This window comes from Orcinus orca, chromosome 14 (assembly GCF_937001465.1).
Source record: "Orcinus orca chromosome 14, mOrcOrc1.1, whole genome shotgun sequence".
NCBI classification, from domain to species: Eukaryota; Metazoa; Chordata; class Mammalia; order Artiodactyla; family Delphinidae; genus Orcinus; species Orcinus orca.
The window spans coordinates 83533853-83557594 of NC_064572.1; the positions used below are offsets into that span (position 1 = coordinate 83533853).

The 23742-nt window shown below is 54.4% G+C and overlaps 1 protein-coding gene across 3 annotated transcripts in view; it reads right to left on the minus strand.

The window, feature by feature from the left end:
• The window catches only part of CTBP2 (C-terminal binding protein 2), a 162108-nt gene extending 141326 nt beyond the window's left edge, over positions 1–20782 (minus strand). Inside the window, exon 1 of one of the 3 annotated variants that reach the window (XM_012531580.3) lies at positions 20642–20782. The gene's annotated coding sequence lies outside the window, so the exon portion shown is untranslated. Of the gene's footprint in view, positions 1–20180; positions 20282–20641 lie in introns of those variants that run through there. The other 2 variants (XM_033420783.2, XM_033420785.2) reach the window with 2 other exon arrangements.
• Positions 20783–23742: the final 2960 nt, after the last annotated feature.

Sequence of the window (23742 nt, forward strand, 5' to 3'; positions counted from 1 at the left end):
ACTCCCCTCTCTGATGTTTAAATAAAATCCAGCATTCAACTTTTTCTGTAATAATTTCAGTGTTTGGGCAACCTTTCTTCCCTGGGCAAGGATTGGGAGGGAAACGCGGTCTCAGGGTAGTCAGAGCAGTGTCTGGGCCCCAGAACTGCACGGCAGCTGGGTCCTGCAGCCTGTCCAGGCCAGGAGGACTCGGGTCTTCCCACTGGCTGGCGGTGTTCCCCATCCCGCCAAGTAAGAACTGCCAAGGAGCGGAAGACACACACATACAAGCAGCTCAAAACGCTGGTTCAAGCAGCCCTTGTCCCACCGGGGCGCCAACACTGGGCGCTACTAACCCTGGGCTCCAATCTCTTTGCATCTGGAAGCCCCCGAAGTCTTCTAAGCATGTGCCCATGTCTCCACCACACTCGCGGCATGCATGGCAGCTCACAGACGACCACCCCAAAGAGGCCAAAGGATGCTTAGACAGGAATTTCAGGTCAGGAATCAAGGTCAGGGTTAGTCTGCGCTCTCGCAGGCATCAAAGGGTTTCCTCACAGTGAATGCAGGCAAAATGCACCAGAAGCCACTCAGCACGGTAAGCGCTCTCCCTGCCCTGAGTGCTGGGGCGATGGGGGGAGGGGGGCAAATACTGAGCACTGAGGAGACATCTCCAGCAACAATCAGAACACTAATAAATGCGGTGAATCCCGAGTTAACAATTTAAAACATTCCAAGATTCATTTCCTAAAATTCCCCACAACTGAACGAAAACAAAGAGAATACTTTAAAACCAGGAAGAGAGTGAGTCGATGCTGACTTCCTTCCCAAAGTGCAACAGGGACCACTCACAAGCACGTGCTCTGGGCGGAGAGCGGCAGCAGCCTCATCACGCAGCCCCTGCTCCGAGAGAAACCAGGATCCTCTGCGACACGCAGGAGCTGGCAAGCGTAGGAGTGGAGGCCAGCACTCCGGCTCTAGGGTGGGACGCTGACCCAGGTGACCCACTGCTGGCCTTGGCAGTCACTGACCTTCCCACAGGAAAGCACACTGGTCCCTCCGGCTTTCGGCAAACCACCCCCCTTGACCACAGAACGGTGGCCAGCCTCTACTTGCAGGAAGCCCAGCGGGGACCTGCAGCCTGCCCTGCGCCCCAGGAGGCACAGGGACCCGGATCAGCGTGGGGCACAGGATTGCTGTGAGCAAACACACTGCCTGGCCCTCTCCTAAGCCACTTCCCCACGGAAGAAAGAGGAAGTAGCCAGCGGCCCAGCGGTCACTTCCAGTCCCCCTGGACCCGGAGCCAGTGGCCGTGGTGGACAGAGGAGGTACCCACTCCCGGGCGGGCACCTACCACGAGGGGCTGCAGGAACACGGTGGAGGAGGGCGAGCAGCTACGGTGTGTGTGTCCCCGGAAAGCCCAGGGACAACGGCCCGAGATGCACCGAGGCCCAAGGTGTGGACGTGGAACTGCCCACTCCTGGGGGGAGGGGGGCCCTTTGGGGGCCCGTGGATTCACGGGGCAGATAAGATTCCAGCCACAGTGACTGGCCTTTGAGCCAACCTGCCCAGCCTGGGCCAACGTCCTTAAGTCTCGGGCATCCCTGGGATGACATGGGTGGTGCCGCTCGGGCAAGTCTGTCTGCTGTGGCCTGGAGCGTCCTCCCGGGCCAGGCGGAGCCCTCGCACGTGACAGACGTCCTAGAAAACCCTGGCACCTCACACGAACATCTACGTACTTTTTCCTCCATACTTCCCGGGCTGGCCTTTCCACTATCAAAAGGGGACAAACTGCAGCAGTGGTGGGCAGGATGGAGGCATAATCACAAAGGGCTCCGGCAACCTTCCTTGGTGACGGAGTTGCTCTGCAACCACGTGGATTTTACACAGCGTTGGTCAAAACGTGCAGAATCGCGTGCTGAAAGGGTGAATTTTACTGTACGTAAATTATATCTATACAACATTCTAAAAAAGTTGATCCCCCTCAAAAGCCCAAAACAAATAATAAAAACAAATGACGTGCCCTGCGCAGTAAACTGCAATCCCACTGCAGCCAGAGCAGTCTTTCCAAAAACAGGGCGGCTGTCACCTGCCGCCACCTGCCCCACCCCTCCAGCTTTCCCCAGGAAGCCGCCTGGAAGAGTCTGCACATCGGCAGGAAGGATCCCGTTAAACACACGCTGGCGCAGACGCCCTGAAATTGAGCAGCACTTCAGTTTTGTCAGGAAGGTCATTTCGGGACCTCTAGCAGTTTAGCGGCCAGGAAATGAGAAATGAGATTCTGCTCATTACTGTGCCTTAACTGCTCTTATTGGGGTTCCACCTATCACGTTAGCATCATCACACTCCAACCTCCTGGTCAGCAAGCGGGGAGTGGACAGGCTCCCACCAGCCAGTGGCGTTGCGTCTGCCCTCGCTGCCATGGGCATCCTGCGGCCTGCAGCATGCAAGGGGCGAGTCCCTGAGCCCCCCCCAGGGGCCACACACATCCTTGTCCTCATGTGGTGGTGCTGAGACCCCAGGGGTCTGTGTCTCGATCCAGAAAACCCAGGGACCGGCGCTGAAGGGGAAACAGAGGCAACACTGGAGTTCACCCAAGGTCACGAGGCAAGCTAAGGGCAGAGCTGGGATGAGCTCTCCCCCGCTGGTCCCTTCTATCAGTGAGACTGCCACCACGCACGCCCCTGCAGATGACCTATGTGAGGCCAGAGGGTAAGGCGACAAAACAGCCTTCGGCCCTACCTTGCGCCTGGCCTTCTCCGTGGAGGGACATGGAGGGATCACGCCCAGGGGCTCCACAGTGAGATGGAAACTCATACTCTGGAGTAAGACAGGCTGGGTTGAAACTGACTGACCCAGCCATGTACCCCCAAGTACGAGAGCAGGCTCCGGCCTCCTCTCTGCCCCACAGCCCGTTGGGCACCCGGCCCTGTCAGAGTCCCAGCCACTCCTCCGACAGCCGGCACCCTCGCTGTCTCCGTCACCTACCCGGTGAGTCCACCGCTGGTTGGGTCTCCCAGGCACCACGACCACTGCTCTAAAATGCCATGTCTGGCAGCAGTAGATCTCAACTCAGGGAGCCCTGTGACCCTCTGGCCCTCTCTCGCCCTCTCCGGTCCCAGCCCCTCCCACTCTTTACTCCTACAAAGAAAGAATAACGATAGTGCCCACACGGGAGAGAACTCACTAGCAGTGCATGTTGAGGATGTGTCATGCATTAACACACTGCCCCTCACACACACCAGAGGTGGATACAAAGAATGCCCACCGGCCTTCCCTGGTGGCTCAGTGGTTGAGAATCTGTCTGCTAGTGCAGGGGACACGGGTTTGAGCCCTAGTCTGGGAGGATCCCACATGCCGCGGAGCAACTAGGCCCGTGAGCCACAACTACTGAGCCTGCACGTCTGGAGCCTGTGCTCTGCAACAAGAGAGGCCGCGATAGTGAGAGGCCTGCGCACCGCGATGAAGAGGGGCCCCCGCTTGCCGGCAACTAGAGAAAAGCCCTCGCACAGAAACGAAGACCCAACACAGCAAAAATAAATTAATTAATAAACTCCTACCCCAAACATCTAAAAAAATAATAATAATAATAAAAAACACAACAAGCTTCTCATTATAAAAAAAAAAAAAAAAAGAATGCCCACCACCCCGCTGTGAGGACCCAGGACACAAAGAGGTGGGGACCTTCCCCAGGCCTTCAGCCAATCCCCTGATTAGCTCTGGGACCAGAAGTGGACTTCTGGGGTTCTGTTCTTAGGTGCTACACGGTACTTCTTCAGGCCAGGGAGAGCACCAAGAACACCCGTCAGTCCTTCCCTGACCCCTCAGCCTGGAGACAACCCACCCTCCACCCCGGCACTTGGGAAGCACCCTACCCCCATCCCAGCTCTCTGTATTTCAGGATAATCCTCCTTTGCTCTTGCTTGCAGTCCTGGCATCGGGCACACAGTAGGAGCTCTATCTGCTGAAGAAGCAGATCTTTGTTCAACAGGCAACTTTCAGAAGAAGCAAATGCATCTCAGTGTCACTGCATACATTTCCACAAATCAATCCCAACTGAGCCACCTTAGCATATACTGTAAAAATTTAAAACCCTATGCATAAAATATTATATATCTATTTTTATTTGATCTACTAGGTTATAAAGCTTTCCTCAATCTCTTAAAGGTGGTTTTTCCAGTAGTGCATAACTGCTTAATTGGGAAGTGTACAAAACATAATTACACTGCCTAACACTACAACATTGCTTATGGGAATATCTCTGTTCATGCATTCTGCTTTATTTTGTATTTAATCTCTACTAAGATGTCTATATGAAAATAGATAGGTATGCTAGTCTTCATAAACACCATAAATCATAAAGTCATTTCTTTGCTAACCCAAGTCCAAAAGCAGCCCCAAAAGAAACTGCTAGGGCCCCAAAGGTTCCCACTTCTCATATTCAAGCACAGATGGAAACCTTTAACATGTGGCCCCAAACACTTAGCTCTGTGCCACTCTGCCAGGTAAAGGTTAAGTAATGGCTATTTCTCTCACAATAAATGGCTTGGCACGCAACTCAAAAAGCACCTCCAAACTGCCCCCAGAAAGCAGTTACCCAAACCAGAAAGGGCAAATCCTCTCTGCCCAAGACCACAATTGCCAACCTCACATCAAGGGGCAGATGGAGACCCCTTAAATCCTCATCTGAGGACACCGTGCGTGGCCTTTCAAGTTCACCCTTCAACCAGCACAGGAAATGTGCCAAAGGCTCCCAACTCTTAAAATGGATGTATTAGGGCTTCCCTGGTGGCTCCATGGTTGGGAATCCGCCTGCCAATGCAGGGGACACGGGTTTGAGCCCTGGTCCGGGAAGATCCCACATGCCGCGGAGCAATTAACCCCATGTGCCACAACTACTGAGCCTGCGCTCTAGAGCCCACGAGCCACAACTACAGAAGCCCGCGTGCCTAGAGCCCGTGCTCTGCAACAAGAGAAGCCACCACAACGAGAAGCCCGCGCACTACAATGAAGAGTAGCCCCCGCTCGCCACACCTAGAGAAAGGCCGCGCACAGGAACGAAGACCCAATGCAGCCAAAACTTAAAAAAAAAAAAAGATGCATCACCCTGCACGCCTCCCCGCTTTTAAATGTGTACACACACCCCCATCCCTAGAATTGGGTTATCTGAATAACACAGCCTTTCTTTAAGCAGCTTGGTGTCGGTGAAAAAGAACCTGTTCAGAGCCTGTGCCATCATTTATTAACTGTCAGCCCATCCATGTGGCTTGAGACCCGACTGCCGATTCCAACCACTGGGAAGTATCCACACTGCCTCACTCTCTCCCGTAGAGGTTGTCACTAAAAAAATAAGCACGTGTATGACAAGGTGTTTCTACAAACAGAATAAAGGTAAGCTGTCCTCTAAATGGCAACATAAGCTACCAGCCTCACGGAAGCCTACTAATTAATAAGTTCACCAATCAAGATAAAAAGGATTTGCCACCAGATGTGTTCACTTGCGTTTCTAAAACAGAAGGTGTCGTCCCCAAATCTGTTTGGCAACACGGATGAAATAATGCACAAGTGAGCTCCCGGGGGTAGATTCCATCCACCTACAGAGAGGTGAATGTGCCTTGCGCCGGTCTCTGCGCTCAAGGAGAAAGTCATCAACTCCACTGCACCCATCTTCGACTTTGATATACAAACCTTCCAAGTGTGCTTCACTGCGTGCGGTTCATAGTGTACTAAAGTATGATCTGTAAAAACAATCTCTCTCTTTGCCACTACGCTGTGACACAGCCCAGCCTCCTCTCAATGAGCACTGCTGCCTGGGGTCAAGGGAAAAAGTTAAATGTCAAGTGCATCCGAATACAGAACCAGCTCCAGTTTTAACGGGCACACACGAAATTTCCCTCAAGTCCCTAGGAATGTCGGGTGCTGGTTGAGGGGACAGAACCCCCGCCTTAAACCAAAAAATGAGACCGGGTCAGGCAGAAATCCAGATTTCCACTTTCAAATCTATTCATTCACATGGGGGAAGAGGATTCAAGTATAAAATCTTTCAATCACTGATCGTGCCAAATGCTCGATAACGAGACTCAAGTGTGTGGGTGTGTGGCGGGGAGTGGTTTGTTTTTAGAGAAAGACAGTCTGCGCGCTGTTGGCAGGCTCTGGGCTGGCTGCGCTGAGAACCACCCGGAGGAGCTTGCAAAAAATACAGGTGTTCTGGCCCCACCTGGAGCTTCTGCAATGGAACTTTGGGTGGAGCCCAGGAGACTGACTCCTGGCCAGGGGTGCCCTGGGGCTCCACCTGCTCCACAGGCCACCCTGTCAAAGCACCTGGGCAGCCAGCCGGCCCTCCCTGGGAACTGTGTGAGTCACTCGTGTGGAAACCACCAAGCCCACAGCCAGCTTCTTGCCACTAAATGCACTAAGTATGTGTGCCCAACTCAGGGGTGAGCTGAAGGGTGCTAGCGCTCACCTGTTCCCTTCTGATACAACAGGGCACAAAGGACCTCTCTCCCCGCTCCTGGGAAGACCCTAATTCCAACTGTCTGTTCTCGAGGGATGTAGCAAGACACAGCGTGCACAGCTCGAGCAGGGCAGGGGCAGGGGGCACTTATTCTGTTACAACAGCACCACCGTAGCTACTGATGCTGCCAATAACAGTAACCAACAGCTAACATCTGAACACTTCCCACCTGCATCAGCCTCTTTACTGTGCACGTTTGCAAATGTGCAAATAGGACGTTCTCGCCCTTGACCTCTGAATGCCCTTGCATTCCACCACTAGCTGCCTCCCAAGGGCATTCTCAAGGATCATCTCGCTTTCCAAGTGAGATTTTTTAATGGTATGAATTAAACCCAAAGAAACTGCCGGTCCATGAAATGACCAGCCGCCCGGAAGGTGACAATTGGGTCCCTTCCACAGACTTCGGAAGGACACCTTCCCCAACACAGCCCCCAGCCCCACCTCACCATTTCATGCTCACCTGACCCTACGACTCGCATCTGGAGCCCACAGGCAGCAGGGAGCCGTGACATTGCCGGGGGGCAGGGGTGGGGGGGGGGTGGGGTGTCACGTCCACACTTATGTGGTTGCCCAGGCCGTCCCTGGAAGTGAGTGAATGCCCCGGGAGGGGAAGATTTCCCAGGCCCAGATCGGGACATACAAACACCCATAGCACATCGGCCACCCAGCTGGACCCGGGCCAGTCACCAAAGCTGCTGCTAAGGGCCCACCATGCGCCAGGAAGACAAACCCAACACACCGTTCTCTGGGAAGCGAGTTCACTGCCAGAGGCCCCCACGGGTTAAGGGTGCTGGCTGTCCTCAGGCAAAGGGGGGCAGCACCCAACCCCTCGCTTTTTCTTCCTTCTCTGGGAAGGGAAAGTAGGTCTTAAACAGAAAGTAAATATTTTACTGGGCATTTCTCAGAGTGACCTAATACCGAGTCACATTCCACAGTCTAAAAACAACCTCCTGAACGGTTTTCAGTTCATCACTTTGGCCCCAGGAACGGAGGAGAAGACGGGATGCTCCCTAACGGAGCCAGCCTCCACCCGCCCTTCCCAGTCCCTTCCCGGTGCCTTCCCGGTCCTGTGTGAGGCAGACTCAGGTCGTGTTTAAGAGCACCAGGATCTGGATCTCCCACCACAAACACTTCTCCCTGGGCCCCGCCCTCTTCACCTGGCACTTGCCCCGACTCCATAAGACCCATCCATCGTTTAAGTGCAAAGGATAAAACCCCCCTTCCCTGGTGGACGCATTCGCCTAGGACAGGGCCCACTCACCATCTCTGTGACCAGCAAGTCCCATTTCCCAGCCTGCACAACCAAGGCAGTCAAGGCCCAGGGAGCACAAGGAAACCTGCCCCAGCTGGCACACGGCACCTCCCGGCGGGGGCAACTGATTTGCTTGTTTATTTATTATGTATTTTTATAAAGTTAACAAACACGTACAATGTGTCAGGCCTGTTCTAAACTCTATATAAATATTACGTCGTCAATCCTTGTAGCCCACCCCTATACTTACCCTTGCTTCCGGTTCAGAAACGGAAGCCCTTTGCGAGGGCTCGTGAAATCCCAAATGCAATCATGTGTCTCGTTCCATCCCTCCTTTTTCCCACACTTTCTAGAACAGTCTGTCCCATCTGATGCCTCTTCCTCTGCTGGTGGGGACGTGTGTTATCTTGGGGGCAGGGCCGTCCCTCCTCGGGCCCAGCCTCAGCCCTGGCAAAGGAGGCAGACATTCACTGCCTTGGTGGGACCTCTCCCTCACCGTCAGAGTGAGTCCCCAGGTAACACTGAGGTCAGCCCAGTGCTCCAGGGTGGCCCAGAGAAAAGCTTTTGGATCTAAGCAGGAGCCTGACATGCCAAGTAATCACCAGGTTGCAAAACTCCCAGATACAAGCACGGCCAAAAATTGGTCCCTGCGCTGACCCTGCCCTCCTCCCCGCTAACAACAAGGCACCCAGACCCAGTTCCCACCAGCCGCTCTCCCTCCAAGACCCCCGCTTGCCCACGGCAGCTACAGAAGATGAAATAAATTAGGAAAAAACCCGTTACTCTCCCTTGCAGAGAAACCTTTTTAAGAACCAGAGTTACACTTGCAATGTGCATTTCTAGCGGTTCTGCTGAGCTCTGAGGGGCGTCTAAGCTCTTGCGTCGTCTGAGACACACATCAAGAGCACAACCCAAACAACTGTTAGTCACAGCCCCTCGCCCTTCCTGCCCCTGGGACACAGGAGACTCGAGTAAGGCAAGCTCACAGTTACCGCAAAGAAAACTCAAACCACTCTGAGCTGCTTTCTCTGCCCACTACTTGGAGCGCATCTGGCCAGTTTAGGGAAGGAGAAAATTACGCGCTGTTCAAAGCCCTCCTTAAATACTCAGGAAGACATCACTACAGATAGAATTCCAACGTTAATTCTGAAATCTCCTGGCTTTTGTCAGATGAAGCCACATTCTTAATCCCAGGCTTAGTTGAGAAATGAGAAGAAAGGATGTTTGCGTGTGGGGAAAAAAAAAAAAATCCTCAGCCCTGAGCGAAAAGCAGCAAACACCTTGGAGGAACAGGGAGAATAAACAGAACTCTGCACAAGGCCAAGGCCGAGAAAACTAGGGTCTCAGGAAACCTGGTGTACTCACCGTGGCACCAACAGGGCATGTGGGGGAAACCTATCAGATTTCCCTCGTGTCCTTCCGGAGGAACTCGGGATGCCAAGCCCAGGGGCATTTCTGCAGAGCCAGGGATCCCTAAACCCGGAAGAGGCCAGAGATACACACCTGCAGACCCAAAAAAGGTTCTGGGACCACCCACAAATCCTGGCTCTCGGCTGGCCAAGGCTAACAAAACTATAAGGGCCATGAGAACATTCCTGTGCTTAAATGCCTTCAGACCCGGCCACATCCACCCTCCAGGCAGAAGGGCCCCCATGGAAGCAGCTGCTTCTCCTTCTCGGGTCCCACCGAGCACCGCTGAGGCCTGAGAGGCACGAGCTGGCTAATCCTGGCGTGCCTTCACCTACCATGCACCACCCTTTCCCATGGGAAGTGAAGCAGAATGGAGACCCTGTTTGAAAACTGCAGGGGGTACTTAAAATAGGCAGAAGATAATCAGGACCCAAGCTGGACCGGACTAATTGGTCAAAAGCTCCCGACCCCGCACCCCGCACCCCGCGCTGCCCTCAACCTCCAGGAAACAGGGCAGAACCCAAAGCCTGAGACAGGGAGTCTGCAGTGTCCCCACCACCACCCAGGCCCACTGGAGCCTTGGAGCACCAGCAAGAACTTCAGGGATTTATTTCCCAAGCACACACGTGTCTGCAAGCACACACGTGTTCACGAAAGGAAGAGAAGCATGGTAAGGCAGGAGGATAATCTTGTAATTAAAGGAAAGCCTGTTTTTCAGGAAAATCTCCACCTCGCGGGGACCTTACCCTAAAGGAAGCCAAGGTCAGTCGGAGAGCTCCCACATCACCTGCTCCGGGTGCCTTTCAGGTGAGTTAATCACCCAGGCAGGGCCGGTCTCCAGATTTCAGGACACACCCAACTTTGTGCCATTCCCTTTCAATTCTCTGATAGCCTCTTTGAAAAGAAAGCTGTTCCTTTTGTCAGGGAGTATTAATTCAAATTCCTCTCCAAGGCCAGCACAAATGCAGGGCCGCAGCCCAAAGGAGGTTTACCCAGCAGAATCAAGTTTCTCGCTAGTTTTTACAGGAGTGGTGCAAACAGACTACTCCAATTAGGTGAAATCCTCACCATCTTCCCTGTCTCTTTTCCCAAATTCCCCCATGTTGAACACAGGAACCAACTCCCACTGTAAGATGTGCATAATGAATCCAGCTGGAAAGTGAGAAGCAGCCAGAGTGAGGGAGGGGAACGCCCCACCCACCTCCAGCCCCTCCCCCCAGTGAGGGGCACATGCTAGGACGGAGGGGGCTCACTTGAGAAGACTCCCACTGAGATCACTCATCCAGACCACAGACGTGTCGAGCACCTGGCTACTAAACCCAATTTTACCAGAAAAAAAACAAAAACAAAACAAAAAACCTGAACACTGTGAAAGCTAGCCACACGATCTCAGGGCATGTGTGTGTATGTGTGTGCTCATTCACACACATGTGTGTTTGCTGGGTGGGGCGGGGGGGGGGGGAGGTGCACATCAGAGACACCCAGATAGAGGCAAGGGAGGAAATGAGATCAGGAGGACAGAGGGGTCTCATTTGGCGAGCATAGCAAAGCCATCCCCAAATGTACTCAAGTCCCAATCAAAAGCCAAAAGCCTCAATCAATTACAGAGAAACCAGAGCCAGGTGGAATTGACTGCTGGCTCCCTTAGTTGCTGAACTCCACCCCCCCTCCCCCCCTGCCTCCCCCCTCCCCCGACGCTGTTTCTTGATTGGTGAAACAGTGACTATCACTTCTACCTCAAAGAGCCCGATCAATAGCACTGTGCCTAGCCCTTGAGGTCCTTCCGGTGTCTGGTCTTTGCCGGGACAGCGAGTCTGTGGTCCAGAGGCAGAATTCTCCCTGTGCACCCAATGGGGCCCCCCATCTCCTGAGCCTGCCTCAGGCTTCAGATCAGGAGCCATGCTGTTCATTAACTCAGAAAGTGTAGTGAATTTAAAACAGGCCTGGTCCAGGAAACTATCTAGAAATCCTTCCTTAGCATTAGATTGTGAGATCCCAACAAAAGACCACTAATCAAAGAAGGAAATTAAAACAAGCCAGACTTCTCACAGTCCCATGTGGTCCAGAAGCAACTCTGGGCCTGAGAAAGATACTTGTTTCTGAGAAGCCATCTGAATCCTGGGGAGAACATGCCAGATTCAGGGCAAGCCTGAACCCTCACCTCCCCTCTGCTCTCGGGGCGGCGGGGAGAGCGGCTCCTTCACCAGGGAATCCTGCCCAGTCCTCACTTCCAAGAGCCTGTTCAAATCCCAGCTCTACCACTTGGAGGGCAGGGAGGGCGATGGACAAGTCACCCAAGTGTCCCCTGTGCCTGACACCCCACCCACCTTGTTGTAAAGGTCAAATGCAACACAGGCCAAGCGTCCAGTGAGAGTGACAACGACTCTAAGTAAAGGATCAGTCAAGGGTAGTTACAGTGTTACTTTCACAAAAATAAAAGAACTTCTTAAGTGGTCTGCGTGGACTTCTTGAGAATCAAATTTAAGTTTGCAAGGATAGAAAGAGCGCAACACACAGAAATTCCTCCACCGAGGATAAGAGGGGTGCAGGGTGGAAAAGCCCCGTTTCATCCTGGCTCTGCACTTACTGCCCCTGCAACTTCTAGTCACATGGCTCATCAGGCCCCACACCCGGAGAAGCGCTGCAATGTGAGAAGGACGCAGATTCTGAGCGAGGACGGGGTAGCCCTCGGAACCACCACCGCGCTGTTGGTACTAAGAGTAAAAGAGCCAGACTGGAAGGCTGCGGCAGAAACCGCGGCCTCATCGCCGCCCCTGGGACGGGATGCCAAGCCGATCAAGTCACAGCGATGGGGCCGTTTACCGCTTGTCGCACCTCTGCCACCATCGAACCTCCCTGTCCACTGGGGAGTGGGTTGTAGAGACAGGGACAACACGACACAGGTTTAAGATCCCCGGAGCCCGCAATCGCTGGGGTGGCTCGGGCACGGTCCAGTCAGGTACCTGGTTCTGCTCCGAGCCTCGCCGCGGGTTCGGGACCCACCTCGGTGTCCTGCGTCCTCTCGGGGCTCCTTCCACGTCCCGGCCGGGGGGACTGGGAGTGGCGCGGGCGAGCCCGCGGGTGGGCGGTGGCGAGGGGCGGGACCCCGCACAATGGGCTGCGGGAGGAAGGAGGAAGTGGGCACTGGTGGGGGTAAAGGCCATTTCTATCACCTCTCGACAAATTCCCAGCGGCGGGAAGCAGCTCCCTATTTACAAGTGAAAGGGCAAAGCGCGAGGGGAGGGGCGCTTCCGGCGGAGTCCGGTACAGCGCGGGGGATGGGGTGGGGGGGATAAGTACGCGAGCCTGCGGGGTCCAGCCGGGGGGCAGGGGAAGGAAAAGGCGGGCGGGGCCGCCAGGTAGGCGGCCTTCGGGGGCGGAGCCTCCAGGTGAGCCAGCCTGGAGGGGAGGAGCGGAGCCGCCAGGTTCGCGGGGCCCAGGGGTCAGGGGGACCTCACCTTCGGGCCTGGGGTCCTAGAATCCGGAACCCCCGACGCCAGGAGACCCGTCCTTATAGCAAGGCCCAGCACTCCGCTGACGGGGCGCGTTCGGGGTAGTGCAGCCACAGACCACGCCCCCTCAGGTAGAGGGCAGCCAGGTAGGGCGGTTGGCCTTCACCCAGGCCCAACTTTGCCCTCCCCGCAGCAGAAGGTCGTGCAGGAGCCCGGAAGTCGCCCTGCGGTCAGTCTGGGCGGAACGTTGGGGTTCCCGGCGCCCGAGGCCCCCAAACTCGAGCTACAGAAACAGGAGGCGGAGACCAGCCTCTTTATGACTCTGGGGAGGCAATTCAATATTTCATCCTCGCATAAAATAGGAATTGCTCTATTTACCTAGCCAGCAGGAGCATCGTGAAGATTAACGACTGTGAAATGTTTTTAAGATCAAAAATATTGAGACTTTACTTATAGGCACTTACATGTGCATACTGATAACTGTACAGCAAAATATACTCTTTATTGATTGCCCTCCTGGAGCGACTTCTAGCCCATAAGCAGAAAGCACTGAGAAAAAAGATTCAGGTACATCTCTGTGTCCTCCTGAGATACTAAGGAATATGGGTAGAAACCGTGGCAGCCACACTGGACCTCCTGCTCCATCCAGGCCTGCAGTGGCAGCTGGAGGAATCAGCCAGCAATGCAGTCCACAGTTGAACGTCTGAAGAAGAGCCGGAAAGAAACTTAAAATATTTGTCACAACCCCTGGGAAGAAAATGCAGCATTCCCACCCCTCAGCTCAGCAGGCAAGTGCCCCCACGTGTGGGCCACCATCGGGTCTCTGCTGTTCGGAAAGCTCTGCCCTACCACCCCGGGCCCAGTGGTCAGTCAAACTCAGCCAGTGCTAGGAGCCCAGGCAGCCCATCTGGCCTGGCAGCTCCAACAGCAAGGCCTCCGTGGTGTCACCAGCACCCTGTCCCTCCCAGCAAAGCAAGCCCACGTGACCGGGCAAGGCCGCTCCACTCCAGTCCCCGCAACCATTCTTGGACAGGGTTTTCAGAGCCCCTGAGAGCCCTCCCGGCTCGCTGCGGCTGCAGTCCAGGTGGGCAGGCCTGGAAGCTGCAACACCCTATGGGCTCCCCACCATCCAAAAGGATGTGCAGGCATGACCCCTACCCATTCCCCAGACCCACCTGGGCCTGATCAAGCAGAAACTTTATTTGCACTTCTAGACCCACCCCACTAAAGACATCCATCAGCAAAAGAATAAAGTCCCAGCCAGAGTTCATTCAGCAGGAAGGGTGTACAAACCGTCTCCTGGCCTCCACCCCTACAGCAAAGGGACTTCACCTGCTGCTCCTCCAACCCCACACATAACACACACACCTGGTCAGCTACAATACTATCACTTCCAGGTTGGATTCAGGTCATTTTCACCTAACAAGTGATTCTTTGCTAGCCTCAACAGCTAGGCTTTAGGCTTTTAAATTGCCATATACCTGGGGCGGGGGCGGGGGGAACAATCCCATCAGGCCAGAGGAGCTGACCTCTACGATCTCGGTCTACAGTTCCTTCCAAAGAAACTTCCTGAGATTCCATGACTCCATAATGAAGTTTTTGTTTGTCCTGTGCTGGAAGCCAGATTTCAGGCATGGCTGGAGCGCAGCAGTGAGTTTACAACCCCTTGGCCAGCCCCAGCGCTGCAGAAAAAGACCCACACATCATCCATGTGACGAATTCCTTAAAAAGGCCCTTCCAAGTTTCTGCCACAACCTGGGCTGGGATGAGACACAGAAACGTTGCCACTACTTCCAACCAAGCTTCAAGCCAGTTAATAGTGTCTTTCAAGTCATAATTAAAGATTTACTTTAATGCAAAAAGCAGGTTTCTGAGCACTTTTGAGAGGGAGAAAATCAACAATGTAAAGGAAGGTTTTCTTTGTTTTTATCTCACAAGCGGGATGAATTTTAAGAACCACACCGTTTTGTTGAAAAGCACTGCCTTCCCCCCTACCCCGGGACATTTCTGGACTCTCAGTGAACACCAACCAAAGGTGAGGCTGCCCACCAAGTTCAGGAAACAACAGCTATTCGGGATTAACATCCCCTAAACACCATCCGACCTTGGGGAGAATGCAGGCTCTGTTATTACCCAGGATAGAAGTCACAATTCTCCATAAAAGCAAAAGCATCATTTGCTCCAGGAATAAGAAAGAACCCAACCATTTTATCACAATTTTTGTGAATATTAAGCCACTCCTAGGCAACCATCTGTTAAATTTCGTTACAGAAACAGTTAAAGCAGATCATTTCTAAAACATTCACTCAAGGAGGAACTAGGCTAGATACAGATGGAAACATCAACTGGCCCCCAAAGTTCCAGGCAGAAGGGGCATCAGCCCCCAACAATGGGCCAGGGCTACACTGATCCCACTTCCTGGAGAGGCAAAAAAGAAAGTTAACACGAGCGCCTGGCACTTTAGCAATAGAGTTTTGGCTCCACTTTGGAACATCAGCTCCCCTGTGGAAGCAGGAAGCTTTGTGAATGGAGGAGGAAGATGCAATACAGAGGAGTTTTCAGAAATGGCAGCACCTGTGCAACAAAATACAAAAATCCAACACTCATTTTAGCCGCACTTTCCCTAACACCACAGACTAAAAACTACTTTAATGTGAGGGGAATAATAAAAATAAACACAACTGCTTCCTATGACTTCAGATGCCTCAGTTCCTGGTAAGTGTTGAATGTGATTTCTGAAAATTGCATTTCAGGGGCGGGGGGAAAAGTCTGCTTCGTTAACACTTTCTTAGAAGAACCCTACTATCTGCTTTTAGAATCTTTCCTCCAAAAAGCAGATCACTGAGAAGAAGAAGAACACAGAGTTCCCCAGCAGTCCAGAAAAGACCACCTTCTAAGAAAAAGTCTGGAAAGGGAGCAGGCCGGTGGCCCCAATTGCCATGCCAGGCAAAGACGGATGATTGTGACTCTGGTTCCCATCCTGTCTGCAGCTCCTGAAGTTTCTGTGTTCTCCAGCAGTTAGAAGAATGAAGGCGAAACTGCCCCTTGGCTCCCATAGTCAACATTCCACACAAACAATGGCCTGGCTTGCTCCCTATTGTACATTCTGTATTCATTTGTGAATCCCATTTTTTTTTTTTTTGCACAATGTGCAAAGCCCTTCTTTTCACTGGTGCGGTCCTGAAGGTCCAAGTGCAGCCATAATTTAGGCTTGAAATACTAATAATGATGATGGCTAAAAGCAAGCGACAGATGAAGCCCAAACATTAATTTGTGAAGATCATTAGAGTCACACTGACGGCTTTTGGATACTATCCATTAAATCATGATCAAAAGAAACACTGAACACCTTAAAAATGGTTCTGAAGTTTTTAGCAATTATTAAATGTAATTTTCCAAACCCAGAGATAGGTGTGTTTAAAAAAAAAAAAAGAAAAAAAATACCCTTTCATAAGTCTTTGATACATATTCCATCAAACACAGACTTGAATAAAAATTAACTTCAAAAGATTGATTGGGGGGGAAGATTTGCATTTTTCCTTCTTTCCCAGGATGCTGTAACTTTAACCGCAGGAGTGTAAATTAGGACATGCTTACCAGCTGTAAGGGAGAAAACTGATACTGCCCAGGCAGTATAGCCTCTGAGAGCAGATCCATTCCAGCATTTTCATGTGCCTACTAAAAGTCTGCAGTAGTGGAAGTCCACACAAGCATTCCTTAGGTAGTGAAATGCAGGAACATTCTTGGGGAATAAGACACCCCGATATTTCAATACATGGTGTTAAGTACAAGAACTTCTATTTGAAGAGTCAAGCAAACTGCACTCCCATTTTTAAATTACTACAGAAATGTGTTCCACCCTCTGTAATTGAACTATCAGCCAGGTGGTGGAAATATTACAGGAGCTGTGCCCTGCTGAAAAGATAAATTTCCTTTCCCAATCACGTACTATATGAATATATATTTGTGGCCTGTATCAGGGACATGAGACACTTGGGCTGCTGCTTTTCACTGATAGAAAGATTAGTAACAGAGGGACCCAGGCTTGTACTCACATATGTTATGATGACAGCCCTTCTATATTAAAATGACAGTGGTAAAAAATGACAACTGGGGTGGCCATTCTGCTATTGCTGTAAACTCTTTAAATTTTTTCCATTTAGGGAAAGTGTTAAGTGCAAAGGGGATAACTTTGCCTTCAAAAATGATTCAAGATGGAAGAGAATTGTTGGCAAATGGCGTTCTGGTGCTAGACCTCAGCGGGGCCGCCCTTTTGGTTTTGAGTCTCAAGGACTTCAAACGGTGCGAGTTATCCTGAACTCTCTTTGCTTTGGCATTTTAACAGTTGCCAGCAATAATATCCTTTCCCAGTCCAGCGATGTGCTTGCTCGGTACCTATGTTACATACTCATCCTTCATTTACCTTGTCGCTAGCTACTCAGAACACTGAAAAAGTTGCAGGTTGATTTTGCAGCTTTGTTTGTTGTTGTTGTGGCTGTTTGTTTCACTTCGTCTCTCATTAAAACACTTTCAGGGCTTATGAATAGGATTTCTTTCTGGAGTTTTACAAGTCAAGAGTAAAGTTATTGATTATTCCCTGAAAGGGTAACTGATGGCTAGTTAATAATTATACGAATAGCAAGTTTTCCTGTTTCGTCTTGTGTACACGACCAGATTAACAATGCCAGGGAAAGCAAACTCGACTCCACAGGAACAGGTGTGCCCTGAGTCTTAAAAGGCCAAAATATCTCACAAAGTATGTCACTGGTGTATTTTTACAATGCTAGTAGTGTTTGTTTTTAAGTAGCCAAACTTTTTTACTTTTTTAACTTTAAAGAGACACACTTTGCAAATATTTCTTCACCCAGTCAATGACTAACTGCCAGGCGTAAGCTGCAATTCGAGCCTGGCAAAGAAATACATTTTAGGGACAAAGAGATTTTTTTGCTGCTGTTGTTATTGTTTAAATCACAGTTAAGAAAAGGCAATTTGCCCTGCCCCTCCCCCAGGAGAACACCCAGTTCAGGATGTTCAAAGATCCCAAGTGAAATCCTAAATAACAGGGCTCTGAGCTCCAATCTACAGAGCTACGCAGAGCACCCTCCACCTATAGCTTTATTAATGTACAGTCAGGAAGGAGGGAGGAAACATACCCCTTCGCTTTATCTTCCCAAACAGGAAAAAGAATTAAACCAAAAGGCACCATGTCAGGTCCAAAACAAGCTCCAAACCCAAGATTTGTAAATTCCCTCTAATAACTGCTTTCTACAGGGACAAACTGGGGTCCCCTACTCCTCGGGCACAGAAAACCAATCAGTGTCATAAATTCCCTTTGCCTTCAACCCTCACTCCCTTGAACAGGGGACAGAGTGGGGGGAGGGGGCGACCCAACATCAAGACTTAACACTAAATCCCTCAATGCTCTACAGAAATATGCTGGCTTCTTTCCTTTGTTTGGTCCTGTTATACTTGATCGAGTGTGAACGATTAAACTGGTTTCATTAAAGGCAAGTGCATTCACAGCTAGCATCCAACTTCAATGGCAACTGGAAGCATATTTTGCAAGAAGGAGGGCCTGCTTTTTTGCTTGAAATCTACCATCTCATTAACTTTTCTTTGGGGGGGGGCAGTAGAAAGGGCACTAGGGGTTTTTACCAGAGAGTGTCAGAGCAGCCCAGAGATCTGATGCTAGACAAAAGGATATTTAGTGTTTCAACTCTGAGATACAGTCCCTCTTACTTAAAAAAGAGAAAAGAAATCCTGTTTCAATATTATATTAAAGCTGCTCTGAAAGTCTTTAATTAGCATTTTGAATATTGATTTATAATTGCTCTAAGAAGTATGCTTTGAAATCAAATGATTATGAAAACAAGATGCTTTAAAGCCCCATTACTTCAAAATGTAGAAAATTTATTTTAAAAAATCAAAACAGTGGAATTCTCCTAAGCACATGAAAACTAAAGTTCTACTTTGAGAACCCCAGAGGCAGAACAGCAGTCTCAGGTACTGAACACGGGGTAAATTTTAAACTGCCTTTGAGCCCAAGCACCTAGCTAGCAGAGAAGAGTGTCTTCTCTGAAAGAGTAGTACCAGAGTTTGATATATTTCGCCAAAGTCGGGAGGCAGAATCACTTAGTAAACTAACCAAAATAAACGTCCCCTCCAAATTATCCATGTCAGATTAAAAATATACCAGTCTCTACAATATCCAACAGAATTGCAAATAAGGCACTTAGCATTTTAAATTCCCAATGCATATTTATAGAATAGAATTCTCTTGTCTACCCTTCAAGCCACTCACGTCTGACTCTCTAAGAACTTAACCCGATCTCCAGTCTTTAAAAAAGAAAAAAGGGGGAATAATCCAGAAAGATATGTTTACCCCGGATAGGGCAAGTGAGCCCGGCATGACGACGCAGGCCACTGCCAGCAGACTCCACCGCAAGGACGCAGACCAAGCGGGAATTTCTACGAAAAATTCCTCCTTTCTCTTGTAAAATACTAAACCCGGGTGCCCTTGGAGCCAACTGCCGCTTGGGCCGCCTCCGGAAAAAGTATTTGAGGGCTGGGCGCACCACACACACTCGCGCGCACACGCAGACTCAGTGTCCGTGACCATCCGCGGCGGCGGAAAGCGAGCCACCGAAGGGAGTATGTGCGCGTGTGTGTCTCGCCGTGGCCAGTGGTGACCGCGCAGAGCTCCCCGGCCCGCGGCCTCCCGGCACCTGGGCGCTGCGTGGGCTGCGGACGACCGGCCACGCCGCGGACCTCCAGCTGGTGAAAGACCCTGCGCGCCCCGGCGCCGGCGCGCCTCTGCCCAACTTGCCCCGGGTCGTTGGGAAGAGCGCGAGGTAGAGAAAGAAAGGCGCTTCCCCTCGGCCTCGCGGGTCCGTCCGGCGCCGCGGAGGACAAGGAGGAAGAGGCGATCGCGGCCGCCCGGCTGCCTCTGCGCCGCGCCGAGTCCCCGCCGCCCGGGTCGCGCCCTCGCCAGACCCTCCTGCGAAACTTTTTCTTTTTGGTTCGCCCCACCCGAAAAGTGCGGCCAGGGCGGGGGAGGCGGGCGGGCCGGGTTCGCGGCGGCTGCGGCGGCGGCGCGTGAGGAGGAAGTGGTGCCGGCGGGAGCGCGGCCGGGCAGAGGAAATGCCCAGCCAGCTCGGCCCCCGCCCGCGCCCGCCGCCCGGCTCGCCCCAGGCCCCCGCCCCGCTGCGACTTTGGCGGGCCGAGCCCGCCGCGGCAGTGGTGGCGGCGGCGGCAGATGTGGCCCGGCTGCCCGGAGGAGCCAACAATGCGGGGCCGGCAAAACAAAAGGGTTCCACTTCGCCTCCTTTCCCGTCTTTCACTTGCGCTCCCGGGGCGCCGCGCGGGATCCCCTGCCAGCAGGGGCCGCTCCCCTGGGGACCCGGAGCCGCGCGCGCCCCGGTTTCCCAGCGGACCCCCCGCTCCCCTCCCCCGCCCCGCAGGCGCAAGGCCCCGCGCGCTCGGACTCCCGGTTCCGGGGGATCCGGCCGTATTGTCCCCGCGGCACGCCGCGCGCTCGGCCTGGGTCGCGGGCGGCCCCCGCGCGCGCACCCACCGGCCTCCGGGAACAGGAGCCGGGGGCGCCTAGGAAACCGTCGCCGAGACGCCGCCGCCGCCGCCGCTGCCCTCCGGACGCCGCCGTGCTCGGGGTTTCTTTTTCTTTTTTTTTTTTTTTTGCCAGTCCTGATGGGAAGGAAGGTGACCGCCTACTTCGCATTCATCAACTCTCATCACAACAACAAAAATCCTGGCGCTAACGGCGGCCAGCGGGCACGATCGGCGGCGGGGGGCGGCAGGCAGGGACCCCAGGCCGGCGCCCACTCCCGAGCGCCGAGCGGGGACACCGGGCCGGGGACGCAGACCAAAGATGTCCTCGGATGTCGGCTTGGTGTCCTTCGCCCTCCTCCTCCTCCCCCCCAGTGGCGCAGTGAGGCGCGGGCGCGGCGCCCCCGGCCCGCGGCCGCAGGTGAGGCGGGGGCGGCGGCGGTCCCAGCCCTCCCCCGGGGCCCCCCTTACCTCGTCCCGGGCCGCCGGCGTCCACGGCGAAGGGCGCCCACCCGGGAGGCGGCGGCAGCAGCGGCGGCGGCTCCCGCCCCTCCCACCCCACCCGGCGGCGGTGGCGGCGGTGGCGGCGGCTGTGCGGCCCCCCCTCAGCGCGGCATGGCTCCCGGCTCCGTCCCTCGCTCCTCCGGCCGCTGCCAGTTCCTCTGGGCCGCTCCCGGGCCACCTTAAAATGACACACGCACACAAGGACACACACACACAAAAACTTAATCTCTCCCCTCCCCTCCCTCCCTCCCTCCCTCCCCTCCCTCTCCCCTCCCTCCCCTCCCTCTCCCCTCCCTCCCTCCCCTCTCCCCTCCCTCCCTCCCCTCTCCCCCTCCCCCTCCCCTCCCTCCCTCCCCTCTCCCCCTCCCCCTCCCCTCCCTCCCCTCTCCCCTCCCTCCCCACTACCCTCCCTCCCTTCTCCCCTCCCCTCCCTCCCCTCTCCCCTCCCCTCCCTCCCCTCTCCCCTCTCCCCTCCCTCCCTCCCCTCTCCCCCCTCCCCTCTCCCCCCTCCCTCCCCTCTCCCCCCTCTCCCCTCCCTCCCCTCCCCTCACCCCTCCCTCCCCTCCCCTCACCCCTCCCCTCCCCCTCCCTCCCCTCCCTCCTCTCTCCCCTCTCTGCCCTCCCTCCCCTCTCTCCTTCCCTTCCCCTCCTCCCCTCCCTTCCCCTTCTCCCCTCCCGTCCCGTCCCCTCCCCTTATCTCCGCTCCCCACCCTCCCCTCCCCTTCCCTTCCCTTCCTCCTCCTCCCCCTGCCGCCGAGCCTCTTCCTACTTCCCCACCCACCCCACCCCCTTCCTCCGCCCACCCGGCTCCCGGTCGTCTCCAGCCTGGTCCCGGCCCCGCGCCCGGCCGCAGGCAGGGGGCTGCGCTGGGGGTACCCGGCCCGCACACGCCCCGCGCCGCGCTCACCCCCAAGAGGATGCTAATTCCAACTTGGATCGGGGGAGGGAGCGTCCTGGAAGCCGAGCGCCTCCCGGCTATTTGCTCTTCTTTATTTGTTTTCTCCTCCGGGGAAGGAGGAGGAAAACGGAGAGAAAAGGAAAGGGAAAGAAGCGGCGCGGCCGCGTCTCCCGGTGGCCGCCGGCTGCGCAGGAGCGAGGCGGGAGGCGAGGTGAGGGTCGCCGCTCGCTCACTCCTCGCTCCTTTTTTTTTTTTTTTTTTTTTTTTTTGGGCAAAGGCGGGGTCTGTCTTTACAAACCAATGACACAACCCCACATGGGCCGGCCTCGCCCCCTACAGATACTCTTCACTACAAATCGCCTCTCTCGGGGGATTAGTGGCTCCGCGAAAGTGCACACAGGCGCGGCGGGCGGGCGAGTGGGCCGGGCGCGGCGGGCACTCCCCGGCCTGGCCCCGCCTGGGAGGCCCTAGCGAAGCGCTGGGGCCTCGCGGGCAGGGCTGGGGGTCCAGCTGCAGCGGCTGCGAATCTGGCCCTCCCTCCACCCTCCTTCCTCCTCCGCCCCTTCCACGTGGGGCCCCGGGCGGCCGGCCACGTGGGGGAACGCGAGTCCGCGCGGACCTCGGCACGGCGCCCCGGGGTGGCCCTGGCTCAGTGGGGCCCCCGCCAGGTCCGCGGCGCCGACCTGCCCCCTTCCTGGCCCCGCGGCTCCAACTTCCTCCCGGGCCCCTACGCCGGCCGCTTCTGTCTTCTCAGGCCCGTGGGGTCAGGCGCGGGCCGACCACAGGGGGCACTTGCGCTCCCCAAATCCGGATCCGGGAGACAGTGCCCGCGCCTGGCCCGAGGGGCGGAGATGGCCGTGGGTGCGCGCGGAGGGAGCCCTATGTGCTGGAACTTGCAGCGGTAGTGTTCCCTACCAGAAGCAAAACATTTTTTACACATTAAAAAAAAAATGTTCCTTCCTCTTGCCTGAATCTCGTCGGGGCTATTTTTAAAGCCTTGCCTTGGGTGGGAGCTCCGGGCCTCGCGGGACGGAGGCGATCTGCGGCCGGGGGGCCCCCAGAGTCGGGGACCTGGACTTGCGCACAGCTCCGACGCCCCAAGGTTAGTGTCTGGACACCAAACCTGGAATCCAGGCGGAGCGCCGGCCGCAGCTAGACTAACTTCCATGCCCGTGACCCGCGGCGTTGGAACTCGGTCTGAAGGGAGCCAACGGCTGCGGGCTGGGAGGGCTCTTCTCCCTGCTCCCCAGAAGCCCCCAAACTCTCATCTCACATCCCTGAGATCGGCCGCGCGTCCTCCGAGGGCCCCTGTGTGGGCTGAACAGAGCCCTTAGTCTCGATCTGCTTAAAAACCATATTGAGATGTTACGAACTGGACTGAGGTGTTGAGCAGGAAAGGCGTGGGGAGAGGTGTGAGGTCCGGCCTTTGCAGGCCGCAGGGACTGCCATTCCCAGAGCCGAATCTCTGGGTTTGGCCTCCCACGTACCCGGAGTGCACCACACCCTGTGAATCAGAGGAAACAGGCTGGAGCCTGGGGGCCAGAGAAAGGACCACCAAATCTCTGAACCCTTTTCTGCATCCCAAGGAGCGCTGCTCTAGGCCTCTCGGTCTGTTAACATTTTAAAAACTCCTACGCCGGCTCACAGCAGGAAGGAATGCGCACTGCTCGTTTGCTGAAGCGCGCCCAGGTCAGCCTGCGGGACTGGGGGCCCTGACTCCGGATGATCGCTTTATCATCCAACAGATTTTAAACCCCTACTGAAGACCTCCTAGAAGTGATGGCAGCGCGGGACTAGGCATTTAACACTCGCTAGTTCACAAAATTCGGTTGCTAAAATGTCCGAAGCTGGTTTTCTACTTGGCACTAATAGGCCCCGGCCAGCCCGGCTGAGTGGCTCTTGAGTGGCTTATGCGGTTCAGTTGAAAAACTGCCAGACCCGCGCTCTCAGTGACCTCCGTCTTCTGGCGACCCCGCATCTCCAGCTCTCGCCTCTCCCCAGCAAGTTTTGCCTCAAAGTCATGGCGCCTGAAATACTTCTCGGTTATACCCTGACCCCGCCCACCCCCAGGCTACTGAGGTACTATTATATGCTTTTCTCTGTTTCTTAGGCATTATGGTAACCATAAAGATTTTCTGCTTCCTTATTTCACAGATGATCTTTGGTTCTG